The 17,211-nt window shown below is 35.2% G+C and overlaps 1 protein-coding gene across 1 annotated transcript in view; it reads right to left on the bottom strand.

The window, feature by feature from the left end:
* Positions 1 to 16,919, bottom strand: part of pes (peste) — a 47,390-nt gene extending 30,471 nt beyond the window's left edge. Inside the window, exon 1 of the mRNA XM_075297437.1 lies at positions 16,418 to 16,919. The gene's annotated coding sequence lies outside the window, so the exon portion shown is untranslated. The remainder of the gene's footprint in view (positions 1 to 16,417) is intronic.
* Between the last annotated feature and the right edge of the window lie 292 nt (positions 16,920 to 17,211).

The raw sequence follows: 17,211 nt of genomic DNA, 5'->3' as shown, positions 1-17,211 counted from the left end.
TTTTCTACTGAAAACTTAAAAAATCATTTTACCGAATTTTTAATCAGAGTTGGCAAACGAATTTGGCTTGCACAAACTGCATGCAATCCTAAATCTTTGTTTATTGTTATTTTTATTGTTGTATACAAATTGTTGTGATATGTTTTTTGCTTCTTCTCTGTATGGGCATACACATTCTGTGGACAACACCTCGATTTAAATAGTCACAATTATTAATACAAAAGTTTATTGTTGAATTTTTTTTCTTATGGCTCATCTGGGGTCAAGTCTGGTCATAAAGCAAAAATCTCAATTGTACGTACAAGCTTTACTTGAATAAGTTTAAGCTCTTCTCTTATATTTTTCGCTCTCCCTCTCTGCCTCTCTTATGTTTCTACAAAGAAAATTGTCATACGAGGTAAAAGTGGTCACTCATAGTCAAGTAAAACCGGTTTATGGCATTGAATATTTATAATCATAATAATGCATATATTTATATGTAAATAATATGAAAAATCAAGTCACCCTAAATTCTTAATATTTTGCTATGTAAATGACAAGAAATAGTCACCATCTGTTATCTATTTTTATCTATGTATACATCAAGTGTTCTCTACACTTCACTTCTTCGATACACTTAACGAGCCTTAATAGTTCTCTTCACTCCTTTGTTGTCTTAATGATGGAGATAGATCCACTACAATTAAATTTCCCCCCAAACAAACAACTCTTTCCAATAGAAATTAATTCATTAGCATTGCAATTCAGTGGAAGCAAATTGTTTTAGATTCATATTTTTGTACAAGTTTATGAATGAAAATGATGTGTATAGTATGGGATCAATGAATTATAACGTCATAGCAATAGCACTTGAAATGCTTATACACGCAGAGATGGGATCTAATTACCTCGAACTTGTTTCAAGACCATAATGTTATTTTTTGACGGAGAACATTGAACTTTAGAGCCTGGGGCATTTTGGAGAGTATGGTTGGTACTAACAACTATCAAAGTGTCGATCATCTCTAGATGGCGCTTCACTAGGAATGAAAGTGAAAATAACGCAGAGCCACTTTCGTGCAGCGTGTGATGGCATTTTTGGTTATAATTCGTGCCAATTCGAACAAAGCAAAACTGATTTTAACATTTGATGTTATTTCCGAAATTTTTTGCTTTTTAACAATGATATAAAAAAACCATACATATATAGCGCTTGCCTTTGTGGCATTACATATCGGTCATCCTGCACAGAGAATGAAGCCGCCGACGGAAGTCGACGTCGCCGCCGAATATGTCGACTCAAATTCAGCCACCAATCAAAAATATTTATTAAAAATAGTATTAATAATTGTTGTATTTTCTGCCAAAATTTTGAAAATATTTGAACTATTATAGCAACTTGATACTAATAGATTGAAGGTGGAAAGTTCAAAATTTTGGCAAAAACTGTGACAAATACTATTAAATTTTTCTGATATAAATCAATATTTTAGATTAATTTACGGCTAAATTTGAGTCGGCATATTCGGCGGCGGCATCAATTGCTAAAAACTGGTTGGCAACGGCTAAAATCGGCGGCGCGACTCGGCGGCTTCATTCTCTGTTTGAATGATATGTAAATTTGATTGTAAGATTGATTGTACAACTAATCTCATAACCTATTCTCTGATCTTGCATGTCATGCACAGAGAATGAAGCCGCCGAGCAGAGAATGAAGCCGCCGAGTCGCGCCGCCGATTTTAGCCGTCGCCGACCTGTTTTTAGCAGTCGACGCCGCCGCCGAATATGTCGACTCATCTCGACTCAAATTTAGCCGCCAATTAATCTAAAATATTGATTTATATCAGAAAAATTTAATAATATTTGTTATAGTTTTTGCCTAAATTTTGAACTTTCCACTTTCAATCAATTAGTATCAAGTTGCTATAATAGTTTTACAAAATTTTAGCTCAAAAAATTTGAATGAAATGTAAATTTGATTGTAAGATTGGTTGTACAACTAATCTCATTACAATTCGGAAAACTTCAAATTGATTTTTTAAAAGATAATTTTGCGCCGCCGAAGAGACAATTTTTTTTCGGCTTAGCCGTCAAGCCGCCGCCGCCGGAGGCAAAAATGTAGTGTTAGCCGCCGCCGACAAAAATGGGTCGGCTTCATTCTCTGCCGCCGAGTCGCGCCGCCGATTTCAGTCGTCGCCGACCATTTTTTGCCAGTCGACGCCGCCGTCGAATATGTCGACTCATCTCGACTCAAATTTAGCCGCCAATTAATCAAAAATGTGGATTTAAATCAGAAAAATTTATATATAATTGTCGTATTTTTTCCAAAATTTTGAACACAACCAATCATATTTAAGCTACTATAATAATTTAGCAAAAATTTGGCTCAGAAAATTTGAACGAAAAGTAAATTTGTTTGTAAGATAGGTTGTACAACTAATCTCATTACCATTCGATTAACTTCAAATTGATTTTATAATGGATAATTGTCCGCCGCCGAGTGAACAAATTTATATCGGCTCAGCCGTCAAGCCGCCGCCGCCGGAGGCAAAAATTTAGTGTCCGCCGCCGCCGACAAAAATGGGTCGGCTTCATTCTCTGATCCTGCATGTCATATAAAATACCAAAAAGTTGTCCAAATAATCTTGACATATGAACTTCGATTTAAAACTTTGTATAAAGAAAAAATTCACGAAAATTTTTCCAATTAAAATTTTAGTTGACTTTTAAAAAATAATAAATTAAAAATTTAATTGATTAAAAAACATGTACTTGAAACAAAAATCAATCACAAAAATTAATAGTAGCAATTAAGTTTATAATTGGATCAATTAATTTTTTAATTTACTTTCAATTAATTTGTTAATGCAATTGGCTGAGAAGTAATGTTCCAAAAAATGTGGGCATTAATATATACTCAGACAGTCAACCTGCAATAAAATCCTTGGACTCTGTGTTCCTCAACTCGAAAACGGCCATCCACAGCCTCTCTCAATGAGATGGCTGAGCAGTACAATATTCACCTAATATGGGTGCCTAGCCATAGGAACATACCGGGGAACTACGAAGCGGATGAGTTGGAAAGGCTAGGGACTACCTTACATATTCCAGGGGAACTAGAATCTGTTGGTATGCCCCTAGCTACCTGCAAGCTCATGCTGCGTGAGAAGGCTGTTATGATGGCAAATGTTCGATGGGAGAATTGCAAGGGCTGTAACGACACCAAGCAAATATGGCCCCATTTAAACTTAAACCGCACACTAGATATGCTAGTGATCTCGAGACGTCAGATATCACTCCTGATATCTGCTATAACGGGTCGCTGCCTGATAGGCGATTTTGCAAAAACTATAGGCGCGAAGTATAATGACTATTGTATGAGCTGTCATGATGCGGAGGAAAAGGAATCATTAAACACCTCTTGTGTGAGTGTCCTGCATTTTGTGTAATGCGCTTTACAGACTATCAGTTATTCCGGACGACAGTGCTCGTGTCGAACATATCCCATATATTGTGCACATTATAAGTTAAGTCCGAAGGCATAATCGATACTGGTGCATGTTTATGGGATCGATAACACATTTACCGATTATGTAGTCATCGCCGACAAGTCGTATCGATCGGAATAACTGATAGTCTGTAAAGCGCAAGTAACTTTTAGGAGCATAAAGCTTCAGATTACTGGCGGATCTGGAAAACGTTAACTTAAGCAGTCTGCTAATGTTTCTGGAACAATCTGGTTTGTTCAACAAAGAAAAATAATCAAGAAGGTTCAGCGGATAAAACTAGAAGTGCCCATATGTAATAGGTACTTTTAGTTAATGTGGTGTCACAATGGACTGAATAGTCTAAGTGAGCCTGAATCTTAATCCGGCTGCCACTTTAACCTAACCTAATGGATACTAGCATTTCTTTGATTGAAGACATTTCAATCACTTTTTTCCAGTTAATATGGCTACACACAACATTCTTTTTTTTATTCAATCACGAAATTAAATTTCGAACACACAAAATAATATTTTTTGTCTGCAATCACGAAATTAATTGATCCAATTAATTTTTAATTGAAATGTCTTTTAATCACAGAAATGATAGTATCAATCACCAATGTCAATTAAAAAATCAATTAATCCAATTTAAATATTGATTGATGCTATTAATTTCTATGACAATATTTTTTTCAGTGTCAGTATAGTATCGGGCATTGTATTCGGTTTTATAAGATCCACACTGTTATCGAAATGGTTTTAATTTATTGACTATAGACTGTGCGAGAACAATTTGTATTATATTGCGTGTTGAATGATGAAAGCAAGAAAATGAATCGAAAACCACAAGATAGCATAGTAGGATCGTCATTAGATGAATCTATTTAGATTTTTTTATTTGTTTATTTATTTATTTTATGCCAAGGAATATGATATGCTTGTCGCTTATCACTGAGAGTGATATAAAACACATTGTTGCATAAAAAACAAATCTAGCTGTAAAACAGTGATAATCATCCCTCAATCATCAATATAGAAATCGATAGACGATAGATATATTTCGTTATGCCTGCCTGCATCAACCAAAGATTATATCTAGATGTGGTTTATTTTCATGTACAATTTTGTTCTATGTAAGACAATATATGCATTATGGAATTTCTTCCGATTATTCAATAGGGGTACTTTGTATTACGCTTACAATACAAAGTAAGCAATTAATAATAATCTACATCAATTTACATAATTACCGGATTATGACATGGAATTTAGGGTTAACAAATGAAATGAGATTTTAATATACTACAAAAAAAAATACTTTCAAACAAGGTCAAAACTGGATAACCTACGGCTTGGAGAGACTAAAAGAAAATACAATATTTGTTTATCCAGAGCATGTACAAAATTGGACAACACTGGCATCAACTGTTTAAATACCACAATAGAAAATAACTGGAATCATACAGCAAATATTTGCTAAGGTGAATATTTGTGACACTTTACTACTTTCAATTCCATGTTATTAGAGAAAACAATCACAATAATGGTGAATGGAAGAAACGTCACATTATCAAAAAGCAGTCTGGCAATATTTCCAGAGAGAATAAAAACACAAGAGGACGAACATTTCTCTTCTACAAAAACAAACAATGTTAACCATATAGAGTTATAAGCGGTGGCTGACAGAATTATCCCCTGGTTGTCGGCGATTTATATAGGATGTATCAACTTAGCATATATTCCAGGAAAGTGGAGGGAATCAAAAGTCGTTTTCATACCTAAAGCGGGAAAAGCCTCTCACTCGAATGCGAAGGATTTCCGACAGGGCAGGTCTACTGAGACCGCATTACATGAACTCGTCAGCTTTATTGAAAGTTCACTATCTGTCAAAGAATACACAATCGTGGCGTTTCTAGACATCGAAGGGGCGTTCAATAACGTCCATCCGAGCTCGATATTAAATGGACTGACAACTCTGAATGTTGATCCAGGTATATGTACTTAGGCTGTTAGACGAACTTCTAAGGAAGCGACGCATTTCAGCCACACTAGGACAAGCAAACATACAAAGGTATGTGAACAGAGGCACTCCTCAAGGAGGAGTTCTATCACCTCTTCTTTGGAATGTTGCTATAAACGACCTTCTGGTTTACCTAGAAAAAGAAAGATACAAGTGGTGGCATACGCAGATGATGTGGTGCTGCCAGTCAGGGGAAAATTCCCATCAACAGTTAGAGCTATTATATAGAGAGCCCTCCGGATGACTGAGAAATGGGCGAAAGATAATAGTCTTGGGGTAAATCCTGCAAAGACAGAACTAGTCATGTACTGCAAGGATCGCAAAACTCCCACGGTTAGGCTCATTTCCTTAGGGGGTATTGAAATTCCCTTTAGTGAGTGTGCAAAATACCTTGGCGTTATTTTGGACAGGAAGCTGAACTTTAAGCTTAATATTGAAGAAAGGGCGAGGAAAGCAACGGTAGCTTTATACTCGTGCAAAAAGGCAATAGGTAAAAAGTGGGGACTCAAACCAAAGATTGTGCATTGGCTATACACGGCAGTGGTTAGACCTATAATGATATATGGTGTTGTAGTCTGGTGGCCGGCACTTCACCAGCCGACAAATTTAGACAATGTTCAGCGTATGGCGAGCTTGTGTATCTCAGGTGCATTCAGCAAGACTGAAACAAATTCCCTTAATGTCATACTGCATCTATTGCCTTTAGACATTTTGGCCAAACAGTCAGCTGCAACAACGGCTGTGCGGTTACGCGAGCTATCGCTGTGGTCGGAAAAAAGTTACGGTCACAGTTCGGTCCTCAAAATAATGCCAGATGTGCCTAACGTAGTGGATTACACTTTGGCGAGACCACTTTTCGACAAAAAGTTTGAGACTCTAATTCCCAACAGTGAGGCGTGGTGTACACGGACACCTGGGAATAAAAGATATATAGATTTCTACACTGATGGCTCCAAATTGGATGGACAAGTGGGTTTCGGAGTATATTCTAAAAATCTGGAACTTCGAATAGCGAAAAGATTACCTGATCACTGTAGTGTTTTTCAGGCTGAAATATTAGCAATAAGAGAAGTGGTGAATTGGCTGAGAAGTAATGCTCCAAGCAATATTGGCATTAATATATACTCAGACAGTCAACCTGCAATAAAATCCTTGGACTCTGTGTTCCTCAACTCGAAAACGGCCATCGACTGCCGCAAATCTCTCAATGAGATGGCTGAGCAGCACAATATTCACCTAATTGTGCTGCCTATGGCCTGGCCATAGGAACATACCGGGGAACTGCGAAGCAGATGAGCTAGCAAGGCTAGGAACTACCTTACATATTCCAGGGAAACTAGAATCTGTTGGTATGCCTCTGGCTACCTGCAAGCTCTTACTGCGTGAGAAGGCTGCCATGATGGCAAATGTTCGATGGGAGAATTGTAAGGGTTGTAACGATACCAAGCAAATATGGCCCCATATAAACTTAAACCGCACACTAGATATGCTAGTGTTCTCGAGACGCCAGATATCACTCCTGATATCTGCTATAACGGGTCGCTGCCTGATAGGCGATTTTGCAAAAACTATTGGTGCGAAGTATAATGACTATTGTATGAGCTGTCATGATGCGGAGGAAAAGGAATCAATAAAACACCTCTTGTGTGAGTGTCCTGCATTTTGTGTAAGGCGTAAGCAAATTTTAGGGGCATATAGCTTCAGATTACTGGCGGATCTGGAAAACGTTAACTTAAGCAGTCTGCTAATGTTTTTGGAACAATCTGGTTGGTTCAACAGAAGAAATAATCGAGAAGGTTCAGCGGTTAAAACTAGAAGTGCCCATATGTAATAGGGACTTTTAGTTAATGTGGTATCACAATAGACTGAATAGTCTAAGTGAGCCTGAATCTTAATCGGGCTGTCACTTTAACCTAACCTAACCTAACCATATAGATGTCGCACAATACCTGCAGCTTTGGTATAGCAGACGTTGCGGTCGAAGCGCTGTTTTGATAAATTCTTTATAAAGGCATAGGCAGTTATAATTTCAAATTGTCTGCCAAAAAAATTAATGGAATGAAAACATTTATAGAAAAGAACATTTGTTACTACAAAGAAGGTTCTAAATCCTATTTTCCTTACGCTTCGTAAAGCCGGCAGAGAACTGAACTGGGTGACGCCGACGCAAATTGTATGATATTTGAGAGAAGCACCGTCAAAGACTGCATGATATTAGAGAAATTTTCCTCATGACTGTCACCTGCTGACGCAGTTTCGCTTTACAGTTTCGTTCTCTTGTGTCTTCATTCTCTCTGTGTACACTGATGAGATGTTGTGAATAGAACACCAGTGTAACGATGTTCTGGATAGCTCATACACATTTTGTATCCAGTACTAAAAGAACTACTACTAAAAGAAAGCAGGCCTTCTGTTGACTTTTTCTGCCTGCTTGGTTTATCTAATTTAAATTAATCTTTGTTATTCAATCTTTAATCAACTTCTTTTAGAAATTATTGTGATTGCTACGAATGTACCATCACATCCATTGCACAATTGACCCATGTGTATGATTGGACCTATTAACATTTTTTCTCCACAATCTTTGAAGAACACTTCTTCTTCAATATGCGTAAAGTGGACCAAATTTGTTAGCGTTTAAATTAAAGAAATTGAAAAATTGGTCGTAGACTAACTTTGAATATACTAATAAAGAGACAAAGATATATCTTTAATAATGCACTCAATGAAAAATGAGTTTGTGACATTTTCATTGCAAATAGATTAGGTTTCATACACGCAAAAAAATGAACTCTATATTTCACTAAAAGCAACGTAACTTTATTTTAGTTTGTAGAGGAAGTGCATGAGATTCTTGTTCAGATCTTGTTGTAATGATTTTTAACTTTTATAGCCCCAGCAGAACAGATGTAAACGTCAAATTCAGGAAAAGAGGGCAAGACAGACGTATTCGTCCAATCTGCTCTACTTTCCGAGTAATAATAGTTTATATCTCTATATTTTATAAATTAACATATTACCGCCGGCATCCCCCAGTCATGACAAAAAAGTATTTTTCTTGAATGATCTTTATTGTCCAAACGCCAAGAACAGAATGACAATATTTCTCAAGTGTTTTCCTATTTAAAAGAGTTTAGAGCTTAGCCTAACGGTAGTGATACAAATAAGAGTGATGTTGTTGTTACAAAATAAATGAGATCAAATTGAGTATTTCGAAAAATTGAGTTATTATATAAAAGAGAGCGAGAGAGACTGTTAGTGATGATCCAATAAGACGACACTAATGATCAATTATCTAGGTGCACATAAAAACATAACAAACTGAATGATTAATTCTAACAATTTAATAAATATAAATTTAATCATAACTATATAAATGAAATAATGGATCTATTTCTAGAAAATAATTAATAAGTTACAAGTTCATGGATTTATTATTTTTGAAGAAAGTTTCCTTTACTCTAATATTTTTTTGCGTACACTCAGAAAATTTAACGTCGTAACTACAAGTAAATTCCATAACATTCATGCCTGTTCTGGCTCACACCGCATTGTGCACCACACTATACACTTTCTACACACCACACACAAAGTTAGTTGTTCTGAGTCACACGTGTGAACACTTTTTTCGGACTTTTAATCGAAAAATGTGACAGCTGATTTTTTCTGCAAGCCATATTATTTGCAGACAGAAATTATAAACAAAACATATTTTGCCGGTATAAACATAAAAAATTAAAAGTAAGTGCGTAATTCAAAGCCATAAAATGCCTGCCGGATTTTTGTTAGCAGTGAATAATGTAAGGACAAGAGCAATTTATCAAGAACAAATAAGAAGGCGACAATTGCGTGATGCTTCAAATCTGTTTTGATTTGTTTTTTTCTATCCCTCCTCAATGTTACTCATGAACAAACGATCGCCGGGTCGTTCTCTTTTTTGTTTTTGACGGCGGAGAAGTTTTTATTTTGGTTTTGGTTAAACAGTTTTTAACATCCATACATTAAAGGAAATTTAATTATAGTGAGCATAATTAACTATTCTGTTAAGGTTTTTTCTCATTTGTATAGCTTAAATATTTACAATAATATTTCAAACAAATTTTCTATCGTGGCGGCCTCCATGTGCAGAAAGATATTGGCGGCGTTAGTTTTTTTTAATTGTTCAGTGATTTGTGCACCAAGAACATTTGGCAGAATTGAAGATGCCATATTTTTCATGCAATAAATTTGGTAAAATTCACTTTTCTTAGCCCATTGATTTTGTAAAAGTTATAATTTAATTACCTTATATTTTCAAAAAGACCTTTGATTTGTTTAGGAAAGCGGCTAGTATTCACAAAAATCAAAGATAATTTTGCTTAAAACTTTTTTTTTAACTTTTAAAAATTGTGGCAACATTATACTTTCGAACACACTGAAAATCAGCTGATTAAAACAACCCCAAAATTTATACACCAATCAGAGGAAATTTCGGTTCAAATTTTAGATGGATTTTTAAAATCGTGGTTTCTGCCATATATAAGTGACTTTCTCAATAAAATTTGCAAATATTTATAAAAAAACATATTAAAGATTCAGATTCTGTTATTTATTAGTTATAAAAACTTCTAACTTTGCATACGATGGCTGTACACTAAGCCTACACAAAAGAAATGTTCGTGTACATTTTTCAGGTCTATGACGGTGTATAGTGTTGGCCAGAACACCTTTTAAGTGTGACACCACACGAAAATTGTACATGTGTGTACCAGAACAGACACGATTGAGTAGTTCAAAATTTTACTCACAGTTAGTTAAATTTAACTATTGATGAACTAAATTAACTCAGTGGAAGTAAATTGAACTTACGGCCATTACCAGCAAAATGGTTAAGAACTCCCAATGAGTTCGTAAATGGACTGAAACAAATATAATAATAGGGAATACGTATTTTCTCGAACGTACGAAGAAGTTTCTCAGCGTTACTGAACTTTTACTGTGCAATATTACGAAGTCTATTTGGACACGAAATTTCCGTTTTTAGTATAAATAAACTAACGATGAATGTCAATTCTAACTACCGTTGAGTGAATCTATTTCTAGACAATAGTTCGTCTCCGAAACATGTGCTCTTGTGGTGTTTCTAAAAATAGACACCCTTGGCTGTGTGTGTTAATGAATAGATGCAACCAAGCAAGAAAAGAATAAACAAAGTCACATTTGGTTGTTGATGAGTATAAGAGCTAAGTGGCCCAGTGGATAGTGTGTTTAGTTAGAAAACTGATGGTACGCGGTTCGATCCTCCGTCCGGACAAAAGGTAAAATTTTATAAAATGATAAAAAATAAAATCTAATAAATGATTCTAAAGGATTTGTACTACAGAAGAGTAAGTGGTTTGTGTACTAAATATAATATGACATGTAGAAATGGGGATCCCTCCCCCTTGATGTATCCTTGCTCCAAGTCACCAGGTTGTCTAGGAAATCCGGAACATTATTTTTTCGTTTTTAAAAAATGTATTATTTAGTTAATTTTTTACTTCTGAACAGTTAAATTTGAACTTGACAAAAGTTAAAACAAACTACTAACGTATAGGAAAATGTTGAACTTACTATGGGTACATGCATCTTTAGCGACATACGAAGTTCAATATTAACACTGGTTAGTTAAAAATAACTCGCTAATGGGTTCACACTTCTCTGAGTGTACGTTAGTTAAATGAACTATAAAACGGGTACAAATTATTCACAAATGAGGCATAACGATTTACTAAATTCGTACTTCTCAAAAAATAGTTCATTATTTCTTTAAATTTGTAAATTTTACTTAAAAAACACCCATCTTGAACTTCGTATGGCACTAAAGACATTCTTGCAATTTTTCTTTCAAACTACAAAATTGTTTTTAACAAATGAAATAAATTTTCTTGAATTTGTCGAAAAATATTTACTTATTTTTGTGAAGTCGGCGAGACATTTGCACTTTTAATACTGTTTAGTTAAAATTTTCTAAAAATAAGCTAAATTTTCTAAAATTTACCAAAATGTTTCTTCTTGGTGGATTCACTGCTTTTTTCAGTGTAGAAGACAGTCGGTCGACAAACTGCCACGGAAAATTTATACCTTGGTTGATGTTGAAAATGGAACATTTTTAACTTGTAGAAATTTCCAGAAACCCAAAAAACAAGACAGTAGATATTCCTATTTGAGATAATTAATTTTAAAAATCCAAAGTTTTTTTTTTGTATATTATTTTGATATTGACTCTTTTCACTATAAGTAAAACAGTCCTCTTCTCTTATAAAAATAAAATTGTCAAACTAATGTTAACATATTTGGGACAAAAAATAAAACCGATCAAAAGAATTTGTCAATCCACCAAGAAATAACAAAAAAATAATAAAGGTTTTTGTTGTTTGTATTATTTCAATTGCGTCAACCAAACTTGCAACTTGTGTAAACTATAAAATGTTATCTCATTTGATAATGAGCTGCATAGACTCAACGTTTTCATAATGAAGGAGTGTTGAGATGGAGAATAGCGCGGTTATATTAACATTGGATTTGATGTTGTTAACTGAGAATGAAAATTATATTCTAAAGTGGTCATGAGGCAAAAAAAACAACAACAACAAACAATAATAAATACGTAATTTAGTAAAACCATTTATGTATATGAATGACCATACATTCTTACAAATATATGTGCACGAATATGTATATATTTTGTTCTATGAAGAAATGTCAATTAGCTTGATATCGGTAGTACAAATGCATGAAGAGAACGGATCAGTGATGCCAGACTTTGCGTTATTAGTTTTCAATTAAAAATTTAATTGAATTTAAAAAAAATACAAGATTTCAGATTTTTTTCAAAGTGCTGCCTTTTTTGTACAAATGAACCCAAAAAGGTCATATTCCGGGCAAAATGTGAAAAAAGTGCACATATTTTACAAGAAAAGAAAATGTCATAACTTTTTTCATACATTTCAAATCAAAATAAAAATTTTTGGAATCCCTAATTGATTCCATTTTACTCCCTTCGCAATCGGTTTAAATTTGAAATGTTTTCGACTCCTATATGTTGGGACCTATATTTTGTAAATGCTGGCCAGTGACACAAATAATGTTCAAGTGTCTCTTCGTCCTCTCCACATGCCCTGCATAAATTATCATTTATTACAGCTATACGGCGCAAGTGTGCCCTGAGGTCCAAGTGTCCCGTTATAATTCCAATAGCCCTACTGATCGTACTCCTACTCTCCTTCAGTTGTTCTCTTATTTTACCGTCATCGGGATCTCTTCATATGATTTTCGTGGTTCTTCCGACTATTTCACTGTTCTCCAGAACTTCATATGCTCGCTTTGCCCACGTTTTTAACTCGGAACGGATAGTTCCAAAAGGCTTGGTGTTATCCACGTTTGCTTCCTCAGCTTCCCTGGATTTTATCTATTGTATCAATACATTTTTTTATTTATTGTATCAATAAATTTTTTAATTGAAAATTTAAAAAATTTCAATCATTGACTTAATTGACTTAATGTCGCTAGTTTGAGTAAAAGGTTAATAGTATCAATTAATTTTTTAATTAAAAAAGTTTTCAACTTCAGTCAACTTTTTAATTGGGAATATGTTGGTGATATTTTTTTCTGTGTAGTAAAATTGTGCATTTCATTTCTCATTTTTAGTTCACGTCATTAAGTAAAGAAAAAAAAAAAAACAAGTATATACGGCCGTAAGTTCGCCCAGGCCGAATCTTATGTACCCTCCACCATGGATTGCATCGAAACTTGTACTAAAGACTGTCATCCACAATCGAATTACTTGGGTTGTGGTATCTTAAAACTTCTTAACATCGTTTTCTAAATTGTGAGTTAGTCCATACGTGGTAGAGAGCCAGAATTGAAATATGGGGGTGGCTTATATGGGGGCTATATACAATTATGAACTTGATATGTAACAATTTTCGGGTGATTGGGGATCGATTTATCTGAGGGCTATATATATAACTATAGACCGATATGGACCTAGTTAGGCATGGTTGTTAACGGCCACATACTAGCACAATGTACCAAATTTCAACTGACTCGGATGAAATTTGCTCCTCCAAGAAGTTCCAAAACCAAATCTCAGGATCGGTTTATATGGGGGCTATATATGATAATGGACTGATATGGACCACTTTTGGCATGGCTGTTAAATATGTTACCATCACGTACCACCGTGCCACCGTAGTGCAATGGTTAGCATGCCCGCCTTGCATACACAAGGTCGTGGGTTCGATTCCTGCTTCGACCGAACACCAAAAAGTTTTTCAGCGGTGGATTATTCCATGCTGGTGATATTTCTGAGTGTTTCAAAGCTTCTCTAAGTGGTTTCACTGCAATGTGGAACGCCGTTCGGACTCGGCTATAAAAAGGAGGTCCCTTGTCATTGAGCTTAACATGGAATCGGGCAGCACTCAGTGATAAGAGAGAAGTTCACCAATGTGGTATCACAATGGACTGAATAGTGTAAGTGAGCCTAACCTAACCATCACGTACCAAATTTCAACCAGATCGGATGAATTTTGCTTCTCCAAAAGGCACGGGAGATCAAATCTGGGGATCGGTTTATATGGGGGCTATATATAATTATGGACTGATATGAACCAAGTCCTGCATGGTTGTTGGATACTATATACTAACATAACGTTCCAAATTTCAACTGAATCAGATGTATTTTGATCTTCCAAGAGGATCCGGAGGTCAAATCTGGTGATCGGTTTATATGGGGGCTATATATAATTATGGACTGATGTGGACCATTTTTTGCATGGTCATTAGAGACCATATACTAACACCATGTATCAAATTTCAGCCGGATCGGATGAAATTTGCTTCTCTTAGAGGCTCCGCAAGCCAAATCGGGGGATCGGTTTATAGGGTCTATATATAATTATTAACCGATGTGGACCAATTTTGGCATAGTTGTAAAATACCATATACTTACACCATGTACCAAATTTCAGCCGGATCGGATGAAATTTGTTCTCTTAGAGGCTCCGCAAGCCAAATCGGGGGATCGGTTTATATGGGGGATATATATAATTATGGACAAATTGGGTAGAAACTACGGATTCTAGAAGCCCAAGAAGTAAAATCGGTCTATATGGGGGCTATATCAAAACATGGACCGATAATCACCATTTTCGGCACATCTCTTTATTTTCCTAGAATACCTCTACAATTCTAATTTCAGGCAAATTGGGTAGAAACTACGGATTCTAGAAGCCCAAGAAGTAAAATCGAGAGATCGGTCTATATGGGGGCTATATCAAAACATGGACCGGTACTCACCAGTTTTGACACACATGTTTATGATCCCAAAACACCTCTATATTTCCAATTTCAGGTAAATCGGATAGTCGATAGGTCGGTTTATATGGGGACTATATCAAAACTTGGACCGATATAGCCCATCTTCGAAGTAGACCTGCCTGCAAACAAAAGACGAATCTTCAGGACGATAGCCCCATTATTGAAGGCTGTAGCGTGGTTACAACAGACAGACAGACGAGCATGACGGGCATGCTTATATCGTCTTAAAATTTCTCCCTGATCAAGAATATATATACTTTATATAGTCGGAAGTTGGGAGCCACCGTAGTGCAATGGTTAGCATGCCCGCCTTGCATACACAAGGTCGTGGGTTCGTTTCCTGCTTCGACCGAACACCAAAAAATTTTTCAGCGGTGGATTATCCCACCTCAGTAATGCTGGCGACATTTCTGAGGTTTCAAAGCTTCTCTAAGTGGTTTAACTGCAATGTGGAACGCCGTTCGGACTCGGCTATAAAAAGGAGGTCCCTTGTCATTGAGCTTAACATGGAATCGGGCAGCACTCAGTGATAAGAGAGAAGTTCACCAATGTGGTATCACAATGGATTGAATAGTCTAAGTTAGCCTGATACATCGGGCTGCCACCTTACCTAACCTAACCTAACCTAACCTAGTCGGAAGTCGGAAACTTATTATACCCCCGTCACCATTCTATGGTAGTTGGTATAAAAATGTCGTTGTCTTTTTTCTGGGGGTTGCCACTCATTTTTCCTCTGACTCCGAAAAGATAATTGAGAATAACAGCCTAATTCTGATATCCGAAGAAAAGCAATTGCGAACGAACGGCAGTCACTCACTTTCGTCTAGATTTGGGTTTCTCTAACTTCCTTTCGTTCGTTCGCATGGCTTACGTTACTGTCAAATGCTAGCATTACCTGATCTCAATTATTTCAATTTCCTGAAAAAGGCCCATACATTTTAAAAATGATTTTGTTCGCATTGACTTTCGTTTCGATTTTCGTTTAGATACCCCTTAGAGAAACCAAAATCAGCTGCTTTTCGTTTTGTATGCGAACGAAGACTAGAATTCGGATAGCAGAAATAGGCTGTAACTCTTCTAATTTGTCTATGCTCCGAAGGAGCTTAAGTTGGCCATATCGAGCAAAAGTTAGAAGGATTCACCACAAAATAAAAAAAAAAGCAAAGTTAGTTTACCAACCCAATTAATTGTGCCGGCTGCTAATCTAATAAATATGGCAACACTGATCATAGTTTTGTTATTCAGATAAACGCATAAACAGAAACATGTGTCCACATTTATATGTGAATTTTTGCTATTTAAATATATTTATGTATAGAGTTATTTATTTACGTATGCAAATATATGTTTTTTTGGATAAATAAAAATAGAATAACAAACAAAAATTCTCTTAAAATTTGCAAATTCAAAAATTGTTAAATGTAGTAACCGAACTGTTCGCATACATTGAAAACTCAAACCCTTAATCATAAATAAAAATTAATATTTATAACTAATAAGGTAGATATAAATTTTACTTTTTTGGATTATAATCAACTACTATGAATATTAAAGAAACGTAAATTTTTTGTTGAAAGTCATCGAGACTAACCGTTTATAGATGAAACTCCTTCTGCTCCCGCTTTTATCGTCGACAAATATTTTTTGAACAACCAGTTATGAAAGGTTCTATTTTCGCACTTTAATTAGAATGGATTATTTTCTTTGTGTATTATTATATATCAGGTAATAAATAGCTTTTTTTATTTTTCGATTTTGTTTGAGGGCTTTGAATTCTGATAATTTTAATCGCTCCTCACTCAATTTTATTTGTCACGTTTTTGTTGGTGTTGTTATTATTCATTGTAAACTTTTTTTTCTTTTTAATCTATCCATTCACACACATTGTCACCCATCGCACCACTCTTGTTTTGATATTTTTTTATTTTTCTACAATTTTCATTTTGTTATTGTTTTATATTCTATATACAAAGACTCTTCTTTTTGGCTCATTTTAAAATTTATTACATTTACTGGGGAAATCGGTGAAAATAAATTTCTGCACTCATAGTACACGCCCGATTTTTCTTCTACGATCTCACAAATTCGCCTGTTGTGTTCATACTATTTTCTTTAATGATTTTAAGCAAAATCTATTTCCACTTACTTTACTCAAACAATCGCTATTAGCTCTCTTCTGTTTGGTGCGTAGGGGAGTGAGTGTGTGTGTAGATATCAGAGATGGAAAAGTTTGAATTGAGGTACATTTTTTATGTGATATTATATGATCGGAGTATATATGAAAAAATACTTGGAAAATTTTGAGACATATTTGGAATAATTTATAAAACAAATTGTAACAAATACGATAGGTATTTGTTACAATTTGTTCCTTTGATTCTAAAG

This window comes from Haematobia irritans, chromosome 2, assembly GCF_050003625.1.
Source record: "Haematobia irritans isolate KBUSLIRL chromosome 2, ASM5000362v1, whole genome shotgun sequence".
Taxonomy (NCBI): Eukaryota; Metazoa; Arthropoda; class Insecta; order Diptera; family Muscidae; genus Haematobia; species Haematobia irritans.
The sequence above is the reverse complement of the archived record's forward strand: the minus strand, read 5'-3'. Positions and strand labels throughout refer to the sequence as shown.